Source organism: Salvelinus fontinalis, chromosome 20 (genome assembly GCF_029448725.1).
Source record: "Salvelinus fontinalis isolate EN_2023a chromosome 20, ASM2944872v1, whole genome shotgun sequence".
Lineage (NCBI taxonomy): Eukaryota > Metazoa > Chordata > Actinopteri > Salmoniformes > Salmonidae > Salvelinus > Salvelinus fontinalis.
In genome coordinates, this window is record NC_074684.1 from 20,276,757 (window position 1) to 20,296,880 (window position 20,124).

The window sequence follows — 20,124 nt, forward strand, 5'->3', positions numbered from 1 at the left end:
GAAGAGATTTGTATAAACCTTGCTGTCTGTCTCCGACATTTGAAACGTTGTCTCAATATTCAAATTCGATTTCCAGCTGTCCCATAGTAATGTATGTGTAGTGGTAGGGAGTCGGGACGAGACAGACAGGCAGCGTTTCCCAGTCAGTCTAAAATCATAAATCAGCTGGCATCATTTTTATTGATACAAAGACATTTCAATTGAAAAAAGGTAAAATGAAACGAAGTGCAGCTAGTTTGCCCTCTTTACAGCTACAGTGTTTGAAGTGATTGTGTAAGCTGTGTTGTTGTTGTCTAGTTCCTCAACAGTGCCCTGACGAGAGTACATTTCCTATGCCAGGTGAAATCGCGCCTCATTAGCTCATTGTTATGGATGTATCCAAATAAATGTCACTAGAAAACAGCTAAAACAAATACAAATGCAGCTACTGTTGTTATTATTTTTTGCCGTTTGACGTGACTGTAAAATAGCCCTAGTTGGCTAGCTAGCAAGCAAGGGATAAGAACGTTGCCAGTCAGTATGGCAATGGAACATTTTGAACGAACGACTGGGTCGCGTCCATAGATACAGGACAAAAAGTCTGAACGACTGGGTTGCGTCTCTGGCAACCGAAACAATAGAACGAACGACCAGCCGGTTTGGGTAGCAACCTTAGATTTGGGCGGGACTATATCTTGTAGTATGATAGTATGTATGAATAAATTAATCAAAGTAAAGTTTTTATTGAAAATAGGTCAATCATTATTTGAACATGTTGGTAACCCATTATATAAAAGTGATAATGCCCTCAAAGCCGGTGTTTGGAGGATATAATGGCACGGCTTTCCGGTCCTCGACAACAGTTTACCGGGCATTATCACTAAAGTATAGTACAGTGAGAAATCAATGGACCTAATAGAGAGTTTGTGTGTCCTTTTGTGGTACATTTAAGATTAAAGGATCGTGTGGCCACGCAATGGACAGTGAGGCATTTCAGATTAACCTTAACAAATGCACCATGAACATTTCCATTACTATGTGGACATTAGTGATATCTATTATGGTTTGGTAATAACCATTTATTACCATAGCGTTTCTCCTCTTATCAATATATCTAAGCAGTCTCTGTCTAAATTACTTCTGAGCTTAGTTGTGTTGTCATAACTCTTGTTATCAGGTTTTATCATAAACCAAGAGCCTATGTTTGAACAAGCTAGGACTGTATATAGTAGGTGCAGTATGGATCTTTTTTCAAAGCGAAGCTACATCATACATAACATATATTTCAGTAATAGCTTTACCATCCCGGATATACATTTCCAACTGTGTACACCACATTTCATCCCATAGCAGCAACGATAGTTAATTAGTACAAAATGTAGACCTATCTTTGCCAAATACGTAAACTTGAACCTATTTGCTATCCACAGTGTTCTAAGTAATTGCATTGTTTCAATAGCATTCACACTGATATACGGGTTAGGCCTAATTTATATTGCATAATGGCTGAGCATGGACATGCCAAACGTTGTCAATAAGCAATATTATGAATTATTGATAAGGCCTTAAAAACAAAACGAATAATTCTAATCAAAACAAAACAACAACTTGTTTTAAATAGGCAATGTCACACTTATGGGCACCATCGTTTCTCCCTGTGGGTATACAATATTAAAATAACGCAGACTATGAAGGATTTTACGCACATCCAAACTTTTCACAGTAGCTGGACAAAGATCCAATATAAATAGAATGTCCACTCGCTGTTATACTGCTCCCAAATAGGCCTGTGTTTTATGAACATAATCTGAAATCTTTTTACAGATCAGATCGCATTCACACATCTCCAGAAGTTGCATTGCAAGCGCGCCACGGATAATACCAGGAGTATGAATAATTCTTATGTTTAGTTAAAATACAATTTTACGAAAAGTGAGCAATAGGTTGGTTTTTAAAACAACAATAAATACATGTATAATGTAATGATATAATAAAGCGAAAGCTTGGGTTTTGAACATATGAAACGTAAAATAAGCACTTTTTACATGTTACAGATAACTTCTAAATAAGAGTTTCACCGGTATTCACTCAGGTACTCATCTCTCGTTTCATGATGGGCATGGACACCTAGATTACATCACGGAGGGGGTTTTACGCACGTCCAAAACGGATAAAATAATATGGGCCTGCCTACAACGCATAGATAAAAAAAAGGAATGTCAGCTCACTGTTTTACTCCTCTCAAACTTGACATTTTCATAAAGCTTAAGATTTTTTACCAAGCGGTCTCAGGAGCCAAACTTTTTTTTGACGGTCTTATTGACGGTCTTAAAACTACTTCGCAATTGCATTGAGCAGACAAAAAATATACTTAATTGAGAGGAGGGAAGACTATGCTTGGTTTTTAATAAAATAAAATATAATGGGGGAAAAAACATGTGTTTTATTATGTTTCTAAATGCAAAGTATACAGGCACCAAAAGCACGTTGGGCTCCTCTTGTGCGTCTCGGATGGATAGGCTGCGAAATTCATATCCCTATCAGCGCTGCATGAAATTAGCACTTTTAATCATGCTTTTAACCCATAAGAGGTTCTACTAAACTAAATGGAATTATTTTTAAGAAGCTCATATCAAGGATCCGTTTGCTATTTGAATTTGAATCTAAAGACCTTTTGAAGTATCAAGTATTAGATTAATGCGGGGGCGCAGACATCGACCTTGGACACGCCTCAAATGTTTACACCCAGTCCATCTGAGCGCAAGCGAGCTGATTTACACGTTAAGCTTCAAACACACCGACGGTGTTTTGCGCAAAATAGGACGCCGCATCATCTGGCTACATATGCAACAAATGTTCAACACCTTCTGCTACCATTTCTCTGTCAAGCCGTCTAGGCATACAGTATGAAGCATACTTTGATAAATCCAAAGTATGCACAATGTTGCAATTCAAACGCAGCGTTTCAATAGGAAATTATTGTAATTCTGGTGTACCAAAATGCTATGTTGCTGTCGGTGTGTTCAAAGCATACATTCATTTTCAAGGAAACTCTGCATTTGTCTTGCGTTGCAGTGGCAGTTGCAGTCCGTTCGGTGTGGTGCATTGGTATGCTTCAAACAGTATACGCAGACGACTTGACAGAAACTTTTGTTGCATACATATCCAGATGCTGCTGCGCACAATAGCAATGACACTGTCGGTGTATTCGAAGCGTTAGGGCTGGCAAACTGAAGTGCATTTGACACTAGGGCCGCTGAAGATAGAGCCCCAGAAGTCTTTCACTGAAAGGTAAATAATTTTCTTTTATTGAACATTAGTGGTTGAAAAAATTCATGATAAGCCCAAAACAATTATGTGATGCCAACAGCGTTTATGTTTTGTTACACCAGAGGTACATTCATTTCCATTGGAATGCTGCGTTTGCCCTGCAGCATTGCGTTGTAGTTGCATTACGTTCTGTGTGGTGCATACGTTGGATTTATCAAACGTATGCATCAATTTGTATGCATCAAATTGTATGAGTAGACAGCTTGACAGAAATAGTAGCAGAAGGTGAATGTTGAACTTTTGTTGCACACATATTCAGAGGTGGTGTGATGGAGGCTTGAGGAGCAGTTTCATGATGCGTGATGACCTGCTGTGCCCTACCACTTCTGTTGTTGGCTCAAAGACTTGGGACTGCAGAATAACTGGTCATTAAATAGTTTTAACTATGGTAGATTAAAGTTGTATCTACTTCATTAGTGACGTTCAGTGCTGTATTTCACTCTGTTACAGTTCAGCATGACATAATGTAATGTGAATTCAACATAGCAGCCATGGCATAAAAATACATTTATCACAATTCAATCAGAATTGTATAGAAATTATGCATAAAAAGTTCAACCATAGAAAATTATTAGACATAATTGATGGTCAAGATAGTTATCCATACATTTATAGTGTCACGCCTACTCCTGCTCCCTCCCTCCGGCACTAGACGGTGCCGGTCTACTAGCCACCGGTCCTGGCAATCTACACTACGCACACCTGGCAACCATCATTGCACACACCTGCTCCCCATCGTTACGCACACCTGGACTTCATCATCACCCTGATTACTCTCCCTTTACTTAGCCACTCAGTAGTATCAGTCATTAGGTAGTAGTTTTCCTTTCACGTTCAGTACGCTTCTCATGTTTGTTAATTTGTATCGTTTCATTATTAAACTTCTGCACCTGCTTCCTGACTCCCGGCGTATACGTTACATACAGAGATCCACAAAACCTCTCATTTTGTCATACGAAGAAAAGTGTCCCATTGGGGTAGGCACATGACTGTGTCAGAATCATGATATCCAGATGACCTCTTCCTGGATGTCATTCCCCCACATAATTAAGTGATAATGCCCAAGAAGCCGGTGTTTGGAGGATATATTGGCACGGGTGTTGTCAGGCCTGAGACGAAGTCGTGCCAATATATCCTCCAAACACCGACTTCAAGGGCCTTATCACGGGTTGCCAACATATTCATATAATGATTGACATACAGTAGCAGTCCAAAGTTTGGTCACACCTACTAATTCAAGGTCTTAAAAAAAAAACATTTTCTACATTGTAGAATAATAGTGAAGATGACAAAACTATGAAATAACACATAGGAATCATGTAGTAATCAAATAGCCACCCTTTGCCTTGACGATAGCTTTGCACAATCTTGGAATTCTCTCAACCAACGTCATGAGGTTGTCACCTGGAATGTATTTCAATTAACAGGTGTGCCTAGTGTCATGATGTTGCCTGCTTGGGTATTGCAAACCCCATCCCCCTCTCCCTGCCTCTCCCTTTCCTCCGTCAACCCATGCTGTGATCACAGAGAGACGTCGTAAATTCCTGAGAATCTCCTCATGGTTAAACAGTATTATAGAGAGGGTAAACTTTCAGGACAAAGAGGTTTCTTCCACCTCACAGAACTTGAGGTACGAACAGATTTCATGTTCCGGAAAAAGTATTAAAGATCTGTGAAGATCCCAACTATTAACATGTCCATTTGTCCCCATGTGGGAAACTCATGAGAGACGGGGTGGCTACATTACCATACCGCTGTTTATATAATAACCTCAGATATGAGGTTTACATCTGTTTGTTGTATAAATTGAATGAGTGAGTATGATACTGTTTGTATAATTGTGTAATATGATTTTGGACTGTTTAATGAAGAAAAATACAAATCCCTTTTTGATTTGAACTAAATCCAAGGACCGCCCCTGAGCCCAGTACAGGTCAGACATCCAAGGACAGCCCCTTCCTGCTATCTGAATAAAAGCCAACTCTGAGAAATTACCATTAGACCATGTTTTTCTCCATATGGGGAGAACGAAGGTTAAGTACCATTGCTGAATCTTTAACCATACCACGTGATTAAACTCTTAGACGAATAAGAACAAGTCCTTGATATTGACTACTAGTCTGCAGCTAGGAATTCGGTATCATTGAACGCGACGAAAGACAACCGCCGAAACAATCATTCTATAATGAATGTCACTCTGAACTATCCACAATAGCCAAGACAGAGACCGACGAATCTCCAACAGAAACTAACTTCTCTCCAACGATCAAGACGACACACACCGAGCGTAACTATATATACAGTATATTGATTGCAATTGTTCCCGACTGAGTGAGCGTTCATGTGTAAGGATTAGCATGTCAATTGTTATAAAGAGTATACTCTGTAGTGACTTCTGAATCGACCCCCCATTTTCCCTTTTGTCTAACAAGTCGCCATGCCGGTTCAGCCAACTAGGGCATATTTCTCCCATCATTTCATGTAACTATTTTTAAGTTTGTTTGTTTGTTTATGCATTTCTGTGAATTAATTAGTTAGTAATAAATAAATGATTTAAGACAATTGATGAATGGATGACTCATAGTGAAGACTGGGTTCGTGCAGATAACCAACAATTTACGACGTTAGGAATGAGACTAACGTGAGGTAAAAATAAATAAATCATTAATCAGAAGACTATTGATCAGATATGAAAATATCTGAAAGGTTATATTGGGAAATTATAACTTTGTAATCTGACTACTTTCCCTGGTGCCCTCGAATTCATAGTTAATTAGTTACGTTACAACTCAGTTGATCACGTAATCCCTAATTACAGGAATCTTTGATAAAAACTATAAGTCTTCAATTTAATGATAGCAAAGATACGACACTAGTTAAAAGTTGATTTGTAGAATTACTTTCCTTAATGCATTTGAGCCAATCAGTTGTGTTGTGACAAGGTAGGGGTGGTATACAGAAGATAGCCCTCTTTGGTGAAAGACCATGTCCATATTATGGCAAGAACAGCTCAAATAAGCAAAGAGAAACAACAGTCCATCATTATTTTAAGGCATGAAGGTCAGTCAATGCGGAAAATGTAAAGAACTTTGAAGTTTTTTTCCAGTGTAGTCGCAAAAACCATCAAGCGCTATGATGAAACTGTCTCTCATGAGGACCGCCACTTGAAAGGAAGACCCAGAGTTACCTCTGCTGCAGAGGATAAGTTACCAGCCTCAGAAATTGCAGCCAAATAAATGCTTCACAGAGTTCAAGTAACAGACACATCTCAACAACTGCTCAGAAGAGACTGTGTGAATCAAGCCTTCATAGTCGAATTGCTGCAAAGAAACCACTCCTATAGGATATCAATAATAAGAAGAGACTTCCTTGGGCCAAGAAACACGAGCAATGGACATTAGACTGATGGAAATCTGTCCTTTGGTCTGATGAGTCCAAATTTGAGATTTTTGGTTGCAACCGCCGTGTCTTTGTGAGACGCAGAGTAGGTGAATGGATGATCTCTGCATGTGTGGTTCCCACCGTGAAGCATGGAGGAGGAGGTGTGATGGTGTGGGGGTGCTTTGCTGGTGACACTGTCTGTGATTTATTTCGAATTCAAGGCACACTTAACCAGCATGTCTGCCACAGCATTCTGCAGGAATACTACATCCCATCTGGTTTGCGCTTAGTGGGACAATCATTTGTTTTTCAACAGGACAATGACCCAACACACCTCTAGGCTGTGAAAGGGCTATTTGACCAAGAAGGAGAGTGATGGAGTGCTGCATCAGATGACCTGGCCTCCACAACCACTCAACCTCAACCCAATTGAGATGGTTTGGATGAGTTGGACCGCAGAGTGAAGGAAAAGCAGCCAGCAAGTGCTCAGCATATGTCAATCAATCAAGTTTATTTTATATAGCCCTTCGTACATCAGCTAATATCTCGAAGTGCTGTACAGAGACCCAGCCTAAAACCCCAAACAGCTAGAATGCATGTGTAGAAGCACGGTGGCTAGGAAAAACTACCTAGAAAGGCCAAAACCTAGGAAGAAACCTAGAGAGGAACCAGGCTATGAGGGGTGGCCAGTCCTCTTCTGGCTGTGCCGGGTGGAGATTATAACAGAACTATGCCAAGATGTTAAAAAATGTTCATAAGTGACAAGCATGGTCAAATAATAATCATGAATAATTTTCAGTTGGCTTTTCATAGCCGATCATTAAGAGTTGAAAAACAACAGGTCTGGGACAGGTGGCGGTTCCATAACCGCAGGCAGAACAGCTGAAACCGGAACAGCAGCAAGGCCAGGCGGACTGGGGACAGCAAGGAGCCACCACGCCCGGCAGTCCCGACGTATGGTGCCAGGGCTCAGGTCCTCCGAGAGAAAGAAAGAGAGAAGGAGAAAATTAGAGAGAGCCAAGATTTTCAAAATGTTCATAAATGACAAGCATGGTCAAATAATAATCAGGAATAAATCTGTTGGCTTTTCATAGCCGATCATTAAGAGTTGGTCTCACAAGGGGTCTGAGGATCTCATCTCGGTACCTAATGGCAGTCAGGCTACCTCTGGCAAGCACATGCAGGGCTGTGCGGCCCCACAAAGAAATGCCACCCCACACCATGACTGACCCATCGCCAAACCGGTCATGCTGGAGGATGTTGCAGGCAGCAGAACGTTCTCCACGGCGTCTCCAGACTCTGTCACATGTGCTCATGTGCTCAGAGTGAACCTGCTTTCATCTGTGAAGAGCACAGGGCGCCAGTGGTGAATTTGCCAATCTTGGTGTTCTCTGGCAAATGCCAAACGTCCTGCACGGTGTTGGGCTGTAAGCACAACCCCCACCTGTGGACGTCGGGCCCTCATAGAGTCTGTTTCTGACCGTTTGAGCAGACACATGCACATTTGTGGCCTGCTGGAGGTCATTTTGCAGGGCTCTGGCAGTGCACCTCCTTGCACTAAGGCGGAGGTAGCGGTCCTGCTGCTGGGTTGTTGCCCTCCTACGGCCTCCTCCACGTCTTCTGATGTACTGGCCTGTCTCCTGGTAGCGCCTGCATGCTCTGGACACTACGCTGACAGACACAGCAAACCTTTTTGCCACAGTTCGCATTGATGTGCCATCCTGGATGAACTGCACTACCTGAGCCACTTGTCTGGGTTGTAGACTCCGTCTCATGCTACCACTAGAGTGAGAACACCGCCAGCATTCAAAAGTGACCAAAACATCAGCCAGGAAGCATAGGAACTGAGAAGTGGTCTGTGGTCACCACCTGCAGAATCACTCCTGTTTTGGGGGGTGTCTTGCTAATTGCCTATAATTTCCACCTTTTGTCTATTCCATTTGCACAACAGCATGTGAAATTTATTGTTGTTTATTGTTGCTTCCTAAGTGGACAGTTTGAGTTCACAGAAGTGTGATTGACTTGGAGTTACATTGTGTTGTTTAAGTGTTCCCTTTATTTTTTTGAGCAGTGTATAATATACAGTATAAATGAGTTTGTGGACACCTGCTCTTCGAGCATGTCATTCCAAAATCATGGGCATTAATATGTAGTTGGTCCCCCCTTTGCTGCTACAACAGCCTCCACTCTTCTGGGAAGGCTTTCCATTAGATGTTGGAACATTACTGCGTGAACTTGCTTCTGTTCAGCCACAAAAGCATTAGTGACTTCGGACACTGATGTTGAGCAATTAGGCTTGGCTCGCAGTCAGCATTTCAATACATCCCAAACGGGTTCGATGGGGTTGAGGTCAGGGCTCTGTGCAGGCCAGTCATGTTTTTTCTGTATGGACCTCACTTTGTGCACGGGGGCATTGTCATGCTGAAACAGGAAGGGGCCTTCCCCAAACTTTTGCCACAAAGTTGGAAGCACAGAATCGTCTAGAATGTCATTTTATGCTGTAGCGTTAAGATTTCCCTTCAAAGTAACTAAGGAGCCTAACCCGAACCATGAAAAACAGCCCTAGACCATTATTCCTTCTGCACCAAATTTTACAGCTGGCTCTATGCATTTGGGCAGGTAACATTCTCCTGGCATCCACCAAACCCAGATTCATCTGTCGGACTGCCAGATAGCAAAGTGTGATTCATCACTCCAGAGAATGCGTCTCCACTGCTCCAGAGTCCAATGGCGGCAAGCTTTACACCACTCCACCCGACGCTTGACATTGCGCATGGTGATCTTAGGCTTGTGTGCGGCTGCTCGGCCATGGAAACCCATTTCCTGATGCTCCCGATGAACAGTTATTGTGCTGATGTTCCTTTCAGAGGAAGTTTGGAACTCAGTAGTGAGTGTTGCAACCGAGGACAGACGATTTTTACGCGCTACGTGCTTCAGCACTTGGCGGTCCTGTTGTTGCCGGTGTTGCTCTTAGATGTTTCCACTTTACAATAACAGCCCTTAGAGTTGGCAGGGCAGAAATTTGATGAACTGACTTGTTGGAAAGGTGGCATCCTATCATGGTGCCATATTGAAAGTCACTGAGCTCTTCAGGAAGGCCATTCTACTTCCAATGTTTGGCTATGGAGATTGCATGGCTGGGTGCTCGATTTTATACACATGTCAGCAACGAGTTTGGCTGAACTAGCCGAATCCACAAATTTGAAGGGTGGCCACATACTTTTGTGCATATTTAGTGTATACAGTGGCAAGAAAAAGTATGTGAACCCTTTGGAAATACCTGGATTTCTGCATAAATTAGTCATAAATGTGACAAACACAGTCTGCTTAAACTAATAACAAACAAACAGTTATACGTTTTCATGTCTTTATTGAACACACCGTGTAAACATTTCCAGTGCAGGGTGGGAAAAGTATGTGAACAATTGTATTTAGTAACTGGTTGACCCTCCTTTGGCAGCAATAACCTCAACCAAACCTTTTCTGCAGTTGTTGATCAGACCTGCACAACGGTCAGGAGGAATTTTGGACCATTCCTCTTTACAAAACTGTTTCAGTTCAGCAATATTCTTGGGATGTCTGGTGTGAAGCGCTCTCTTTAGGTCATCCCACAGCATCTCAAATCGGGTTGAGGTCAGGACTCTGACGGGCCACTCCAGAAGGCGTATTTTCTTCTGTTGAAGCCATTCTGTTGTTGATTTACTTCTGTGTTTTGGGTCGTTGTCCTGTTGCATGAACCAACTTCTGTTGAGCTTCAATTGACGGACAGATAGCCTAACATTCTCCTGCAAAATGTCTTGATAAACTTGAGAATTAATTTCAGCCAATGATAGCAAGCTGTCCAGGCCCCAAGGCAGCAAAGCAGCCCCAAACCATGATGCTCCGTCCACCATACTTTACAGTTTGGAAAAGGTTTTGATGTTAGTGTGCTGTGCCTTTTTTTCTCCACAGTGTTGTGTGTTCCTTCCAAACAACTCAACTTTAGTTTAATCTCTCCACAGAATATTTGGCCAGGAGCGCTGTGGAACATCCAGGTGCTCTTTTGCGAACTTCAGACATGCAGCAATGTTTTTTTTGGACAGCAGTGGCTTCTTCCGTGGTGTCCTCCCATGAACACCATTCTTGTTTAGCGTTTTATGTATCGTAGACTCGTCAAGAGATGTTAGCATGTTCCAGAGATTTCGGTATGTCTTTAGCTGACACTCTAGGATTCTTCTTAACCTCATTGAGCATTCTACGCTGTGCTCTTGCAGTCATCTTTGCCGGGCGGCCACTCCTAGGGAGAGTAGCAACAGTGCTGAACTTTCTCCATTTATAGACAATTTGACTGATGAACATCAAGGCTTTTAGAGATACTTTTGTAACCCTTTCCAGCTTTATGCAAGTAAACAATTCTTAATCTTAGGTCTTCTGGGATCTCTTTTGTTCGAGGCATGGTTCACATCAGGCAATGCTTCTTGTGAATAGCAAACTCAAATTTTGTGAGTGATTTTTATAGAGCAAGGCAGCTCTAACCAACATCTCCAATCTCATCTCATTGATTGGACTCCAGGTTAGCTGACTCCTGACTCCAATTAGCTTTTGTAAAAGTCATTCACATACTTTTTCCATCCTTCACTGTGAATGTTTAAATGATGTATTCAATATAGACAAGAAAAATACAATAATTTGTGTGTTATTTGTTTAAGCACACTCTATTTGTCTATTGTTGTGACTTAGATGAAGGTCAGATCAAATGTGATGACCAATTTATGCAGAAATCCAGGTAATTCCAAAAGGTTCACATACTTTTTCTTGCCACTGTATATACAAGTACCTCGCAAAAGTATTCATCCTCCTTGGCGTTTTTCCTATTTTGTTGCATTACAACCTGTAATTTAACTTGATTTTTATTTGTATTTCATGTAATGGACATACACAAAATAGTCCAAATTGTTGAAGTGAAATGAAAAAAATTACTTGTTTCAAAATATTATTTAAAAACAAAAACGGAAAAGGGGTGCGTGCATATGTATTCACCCCTTTGCTATGAAGCCCCTAAATAAGATATTGTGCAACCAATTACCTTCGGAAGTTACATAATTTTGCAATCTAAGTGTCACATGATCTGAGTATATATATACACCTGTTCTGAAAGGCCCCAGAGTCTGCAAAAGCACTAAGCAAGGGGCACCACCAAGCAAGCGGCACCATGAAGACCAAGGAGCGCTCCAAACAGGTCAGGGACAAAGTTGTGGAGAAGTACAGATCAGGGTTGGGTTCTAAAAAAATATTAGAAACTCTAAACATCCCACGGAGCACCATTAAATCCATTATTACATTTTTTTAAGAATATGGCACCACAACAAACCTGCCAAGAGAGGGCCGCCCACCAAAACTCAAAGACCAGGCAAGGAGGGCATTAATCAGAGTGGTAACAGAGAGCCTGAAGGAGCTGACCCTGAAGGAGCTGCAAAGCTCCTTCAAAAATTGAGTATCTGTCCATAGGACCACTTTAAACCATACACTCCACAGAGCTGGGCTTTATGGAAGAGTGTCTGGAAGAAAAGCCATTGCTTTAAGAAAAAATAAGCAAAAACATTTGGTGTTCACCAAAAGGCATGTGGGAGACTCCCCAAACATATGGAAGAAGGTACTCTGGTCAGATGAGACAAAAATGTAGCTTTTTGGCCATCAAGGAAAACGCTATGTCTGGCGCAAACCCAACACCTCTCATCACCCTGAGAACATCATCCCCACAGTGAAGCATGGAAGTGGCAGTATTATGCTGTCGGGATGTTTTTCATCGGCAGGGACTGGGAAACTGGTCAGAATTTAAGGAATGATGGATGGCGCTAAATACAGGGAAATTCTTGAGGGAAACCTGTTTGTCTTCCAGAGATTTGAGACTGAGATGGAGGTTCACTTTCCAGCAGGACAATGACCCTAAGCATACCGCTAAAGAACACTTAAGTGGTTTAAGGGGAAACACTTAAATGTCTTGGAATGGCCTAGTCAAAGCCCAGACCTCAATCCAATTGAGAATCTGTGGTATGACTTAAAGATTGCTGTACACCAGCAGAACACATCCAACTTGAAGGAGCTCCAGCAGTTTTGCCTTGAAGAATGGGAAAAAATCCCAGTGGCTAGATGTGGCAAGCTTATAGAGACATACCCCAAGAGACTTTCAACTGTAATTGCTGCAAAAGGTGGCTCTACAAAGTAATGACTTTGGGGGGGGGGGGGGGGGGGTGAATAGTTATGCATGATTAAGTTCAGTTTTTTTGTCTTATTTCTTGTTTGTTTCATAATAAAACATATTTTACATCTTCAAAGTGGTAGGGAGGTTGCGTAAATCAAATTATACAAACTGCCAAAAAAAATAATTTTCATTCCAGGTTGTGAGGCAACAAAATAGGAAAAATGCCAAGGGGGGTGAATACTTTCGCAAGCCACTGTACTGATAGATAAACAGTACCAGTCAAAGGTTTGGACACACTTACTCAATCCAGGGTTTTTCTTTATTTTTACTATGTTCTACATTGTAGAATAATAGTGAAGACATCAAAACTATGAAATTACACATATGGAATCATGTAGTAGCCAAAAATGTTCTGTTCAAACATGTTATTGTTGAATATTAACGTGACTAAGGAGGGAGGCGAAAGGAAACAGTTAGTCTCTGATGAGGCAGGTCAGCTGCGGAACTAGGGAGGAGAGAGGAATTCGACCCCAGGTCAAGTTAACAGATGAAAAGAAACCTCTGGGAGGGGGGCCAGAGAAGCCCATCACAACGACCCTCCTACTACAGTTCTATCTCAAACACATACATTTCCACACCCACGAAGGTTCTAGCATCAGGCAGGGCCATGACTACACCAGTGAGAGGAATCAACTAAGTTCCTGCCTAGCAACATGCCTAGCAACATGTATCAATCCAAGATGTATCGGCTGTTAACCAGGACCAACTCTGCTTAGCTTCAGAAGCAAGCCAGCAGCATACCACCCTGCATACGACTGCTGGCTTGCTTCTGAAGCTAAGCAGGGTTGGTCCTGGTCAGTCCCTGGATGGGAGATGAGATGCTGCTGGAATTGGTGTCCTCTGCTCTAAAAAATATCCCAATGCCCCAGGGCAGTGATTGGGGACACTGCCCTGTGTAGGGTGCTGTCTTTCGGATGGGATGTTAAACGGGTGTCCTGACTCTCTGAGGTCATTAAAGATCCCATGGCACTTATTGTAAGAGTAGGGGTGTTAACCGTGGTATCCTGGATAAATTCCTAATCTGGCCCTCAAATCAGCACAGTCACCTAATAATCCCCAGTTTACAATTGGCTCATTCACCCCCCTCCTCTCCCCTGTAACTATTCCTCAGGTCGTTGCTGTAATCGAGAATGTGTTCTCAGTCAACTTACCTGGTAAAATAACAGATAAAAATAAAAGTAAGGAGTTGACCCCACCTAGTAGGAGGTTATAAATATATGTGCTTGTGTAATCATACCTTGTCTTTGCAGCTGTATGGCCCAGTGGGTGGATAAACTTGGTTTGTGTAACGGAATTCGGAATCTTCAACCGAAGAGGATGAGCAGGGATTCGACCAAAACGCAGTGTTGTAACTTGACATGATTTATTTAAACAAGACAAAAAACGAACTATACTTGATACTAAACAAAATAACAAAACGAATGTAGACTGACCTGAACGTAAGAACTTACATGTAACGAAGAACGCACGAACAGGAAAAACAGACTACACAAAAGAACGAACGTACAAACAAACCGAGACAGTCCCGTGTGGCGCGACAAACACAGACACAGGAGACAACCACCCACAACAATCAATGTGAAAACATCTACCTTAATATGGCTCTCAATCAGAGGAAATGAAAACCACCTGCCTCTAATTGAGAACCATATCAGGTCACCCTTTACCAACATAGAAACACATAACATAGACTGCCCACCCAAACTCACGCCCTGACCGACTAACACATACAAAATAACAGAAAACCGGTCAGGAACGTGACAGTTTGAGCTTTTCCTAGTCGTCCGTTTGAGTTTTTACTCTGTTTGTTCGGAACCTAACAGCCTCATGACAAAATGTGTAGAATATCATTATAAAACTGTAGAATATCAGGAAATGTGCTTTAAAACTGCAGAATCTTCTCTCAGCCTCATGGCAAAATGTGAACAAAAGCATGCGATGAGCTATAAAACCACATTTTTTTTTCTCTGCCCCATGGCAAAAAGTGTCGAGTTAAGGGAAATTAGCTTTAAAACGGCAACATTCTCTCTCTGGACCATGGCAAAATGGTGGTGGTGGTGGGGGGGGGGGGGGGGGGGTAAATGCAGTATTATGGCCGTCTCAACCTGTAACACTGATAGTGGGTTCTTACCAATATAGCAGCCGACTAGTGTCCAGACCAATTCTTGTGCTGGTCTTTTGGTCGTAGAGTTTACATTGATATCAACGCACACACCTGCACCACAATATTGTAGATCTTCCTCAGAGATGTCAGCTAGGAGAACATAAAGATATCATTATGACAGATGGTACCATAGAGGATGGTTGGGCAAGAACACCTCTCATAATCTACACTGCACATGATGCATCTCATTCACTTTATCCTAGTCACCCTTTAACTTACAAATGCTACTACTTTCACAAACAAGTTGCATTTGTTCTGTGTGTGCGTGTGTGCATACTTGTGTGTGTGTGTTTGTTTGTGTGTGTTGTGTGCACTTGCTACTTACGTATATCTGTATCTGAACCAAATATCAACGACGACATGAGGTTTCCCCATACAGCCGAAGACTGGAATATCAAGAAAAATATGCCAAAGTACTTATTGATAACATCCGCTGCTGCCTTGTTTTCTTTAGGGGCCTGCAGGTTGCCGCTGATGGTGCCGCACTTCCGGCACCATCAGAAGGGTACACTTGGCTGACCATAGTGGAGAACCTCCCATACCCAGGATCACAGAGGTGGGGATCAGAGTGTACCTAGAAGAGGACAGATTAATATGGTTAGCATCAGACACTGCCTACAGTTTGTAAACTAACACAGCTACTGACAGGCCAGTCCAGGAAGCATAGCAGAGAGGGATAGGATTTTTATTTTATTTATTTATTTATTTATTTATTTTTATCCCATTTTCTCCCCAATTTTCGTGGTATCCAATCGCTAGTAATTACTACCTTGTCTCATCGCTACAACTCCCGTACAGGCTCGGGAGAGACGAAGGTCGAAAGCCATGCGTCCTCCGAAGCACAACCCAACCAGCCGTACTGCTTCTTAACACAGCGCGCCTCCAACCCGGAAGCCAGCCGCACCAATGTGTCGGAGGAAACCCGTGTACCTGGCCCCCTTGGCTGGCGCGCACTGCGCCCGGCCCGCCACAGGAGTCGCTGGAGCGGATGAGACAAGGATATCCCTACCGGCCAAACCCTCCCTACCCCGGACGACCCTATGCCAATTGTGCGTCGCCCCACGGACCTCCCGGTCGCGGCCGGCTGCGACAGAGCCTGGGCGCGAACCCAGAGACTCTGGTGGCGCAGTTAGCACTGCGATGCAGTGCCCTAGACCACTGCGCCACCCGGGAGGCTGAGAGGGATAGGATTGATACCATGTGTGTAAACAACTTTGTCGATGGACATTACTTTCACATAATTAGTTTAATTTACTCACAGAGTACTGAAATAATCCCAACTCTACTTGGTAACAACAAGTCAATATAGTTGTACTATGCCAAATGTTTTACTCATTGAGGTAGGGAGGCACATGATTAGTTGTATTGTAATTTTGCTCTTAAATCATGAAGAAGAAACACAGCTTGTTGAAAGTTGTAAACAATGAAGGTCTGAACAGGTTTTGGACAGTTTGCTTTACCATCCTGGATAGAGGTTCCCAATTGAATAGGTCACATAGCAGCCCATGCCGACAACAATAGTCCATTTGCAGCCCAGGTTTTTGATGAGAATGGGTGTTAGGAACATGGATGACAGGATGATGGAGGCATAAATAACACTGAGAGATGTCACCCCCATCCCATCCTCGGCATTCAGACTGCTCTGCAACACAGGAGAGGGATGGTGCCATCAATTATCAAGAACCAGAAATTGCAGTGTTGAATTGTACCTTAATATTCAAGCAATCGTCTATTTAATGATCGACACGACAGTATCTTGAGTTATCTGTAAACTCTGAAGTCCTCCATAAACTGTGAACAGAGATAAAAATCCAATGGATACCACCAAAATATTTTTCATATTTCGGTCTATCATGTCTGCAACGTGAATACCTTAAAGGTTTGGCTCTATGAGAAAAGTATATTCCAGATTGCAACTCCACTGGACTGTTGTCAAAGCAAAGTCTTAGGTAAAACCACTGAGCTTTTATATAGTGAAGCTGGTTAAATTGGGGACGAAGTTCATCCCGTTCTATAAGCTGTTAGATATGTGTCCTCTACTGAAGAGCTCCTACACAAAAATCCTGGAAAATAAATTTCATTTTAAAATGATGTTTTCCAGGCCTGGAAAAGCAGTGGTGGAAAAAGTACCCAATTGTCATAGTTGAGTAAAAGTAAAGTTACCATAATTGAAAATAACTCAGGTAAAAGTGAAAGTCACTCAGTAAAATACTACTTGAATAAAAGTCTAAAAGTTTTGGGCTTTAATTATATTTAAGTATCAAAGTAGACCTATAAATAATGTCAAATTCCTTATATTAATAAAACCAGAAGGCACGATTTTCTCGTTTTTCTAATTTACAGATAGCCAGGGGCACACTCCAACACTCAGACATAATTTACAAGCAAAGCATTTGTGTTTAGTGAATCCACCAGATTAGATGCAGTAGGAATGACCAGAGATGTTATCTTGATAAGTGCGTGAATTGGACACTTTTCATGACCTGCTAAGTATTCAAAATGTACAGACACCCAAAAAAACGACTTATGTAGTACTTTAAAGTATTTTTACTTAACTAGCCTACTTAACACCACTGTGGAAAAGTTTTGGGAAATGATCCAATCTGAATTTTTTTGGAAAAGTCATGGAAATTAATAATTTCAGAAAATTGAAATTATTTAGGCACTGTGTTAAAATATTTTATCAATCAAATCAAAATCAACATATAAACCAGGCTCAAAAGGGACTTTAGCGCGTCTGTTGTGTTTCCGCGCATCACTTGCATCTGTGCAAGAGGAGTGGGCCGTTGCTCAAAGAGAGGGAGAAAGTCGGACATTGCAGTGGCAGGCAGGCCTAGTCTATAACATATGATAGAGAACAGACTTATAGCTAGGTAGCCAATTCAAAACATATATTGTACCCTATAGTTAACTGTTTAGCTATTATTGCCATGATTCATGTTTTCGTTATGTCCCCAAAAAACTTCCAACGACACTCGAGAATAAGGTCATTCAAAGTTGATTACATTTTTTGAACGATTCCGATTATTCATTTAAACACCTTTTTTTGGACGAAATTAGCAATTCACCTTGTCATTGTATTGGGGTTCAATCGCGGTGAATAGAGTTATGTGAATCAAAATAATAATTTCTGAATTGCGAACAGTAATTTTACGAAAAAATATTAGATTATTAAATATTAAATATTAATGTAACGATCGTCCTGAAAAGAAGGTGACCAAAACGCAGCGGGGTAATTGTTCATTATAATTTAATAAATAACCTGAACACTGAAACAACAAAAACAACAAAGAGAGAGAACGAAACGAAACAGTTCTGTCTGGTGCAACAACACAACACAGGCTACCTAAGTATGGTTCTCAATCAGAGACAACGATAGACAGCTGCCTCTGATTGAGAACCACACCCGGCCAAACACACAGAAAAAGAAAACATAGAACACCAGACATAGAATGCCCACCCCAACTCACGCCCTGACCAAACCAAAATAGAGACATAAAAAGGATCTCTAAGGTCATAAAAAGGATCTCTAAGGTCTCTAAAGCCTTTCTTTTGGATTATGTGGCTTCAAAACTTGTTTTGTAGATACTTCCAGTTGATTTGCTTCATCCAATGTATGGGGCAATGCAACTCAATTGCTGCTAGTCAGCATGCAAAGTAAACACTTCTAAGGTAGCTAATATAAATATGACTAAACTAGAAAAGGTACATTTCCCAAAGATAATGTGTGTTCTTGTTTCTGCTGAATAGAAAGATTTGCAGCCTACCATAGCCAATAGAGCTTTGATATATTGAAGGGGCAAATTATTTCAAAAGGCATGAAACGTATTTGATGGTAATGTCGCAATGTTCTACATCAACCATCCTCCAGGAAAGCTAATGGGTGTGCAGACCTTTATTCCTAAAGGGCGTGCAGGCATTTATTCCCCACTAACAAACCACATTGTAGAAATGAGCTGCTCAACTGGACCTTGATAAACTGTCTCTGATATGTTTGAGCAGGGCTTTATGCAGAGCCTGCACACCCAGTAGCTCTACAGACTGAGAGTTGACCACATTTTTTATACAGTTGCCTAACAGTTATTCTACTTTGTGGTGGGTTGAGTGCCTTGCACAACGACAGGAGATCATACTTGGGATCACAGAGCAGCCTCCCAGTGTCGACACCACATACACTTACTTTTTGATATGTAAATATCGACGCTGCCAATTGTTGGTCATGAAAATTTGGTTAAAACTCGTGAAGAAGTCATGAAATTCCATCTGTCAAAATGTGTATGAACCCTGTCTTATAAATAAACATTGTTATCAATATTATAGGGAAAGCATCCCTGGGCTGTTTGCTTAACTCCTACAATTTCCTGGACCAGAGGCTTAGTGACTTTAGATACTGTGTGTTTTTTTAATTTAACCTTTATTTATCTAGGCAAGTCAGTTAAGAACAAATTCTTATTTACAGTGACGGCCTAGGAACAGTGGGTTAACTGCCTTGTTCAAGAGCAGGACAGATTTTTACCTTGTCAGCTCAGGGGTTTCAATCTACCAACCTTGCGGTTACTGGCCCGACGCTCTGACCACTAGGCTACCTGCCGCCCCACTGTTACCAGTATTACTGGTATTACAGTATTACTGGTAACAGGGTTGGGGTCAGTTGAATTGAACATTCTACTTGAGTGCACATTTTTGGGTTTGACCCCAACCCCAAGATTTAAGCCATTAAATATGAATTGTGAAGTTGTCAGTATTTTTAGATTTACTTTGCTCTGTTTCCCTTCCAAGCACATAATAATCACAGTTTAGTTCAGCTGTGCATGAGGAATGCATTCCACTCAAACGAGATACCAGGGTGCAAAGGTTAAATGATAGTTATGAAAAAGCCGAAAACGTAAAACATAATTTGTTTTCTTCCTTATTGTTTTTGTAAAACTAACTTTTCAGTGCTCAAAAAGAACTATGGCAATAGGTAGATAATTCAAATAATTGTTTATCCTACTAATATCACATATTGCCCACTACAGTACAACTGACT

At 41.5% G+C, this 20,124-nt stretch overlaps 1 pseudogene; it reads right to left on the bottom strand.

The window, feature by feature from the left end:
• Positions 1-2,053: 2,053 nt before the first annotated feature.
• LOC129817115 (protein unc-93 homolog A-like) lies at positions 2,054-16,950 on the bottom strand (annotated as a pseudogene).
• Positions 16,951-20,124: the final 3,174 nt, after the last annotated feature.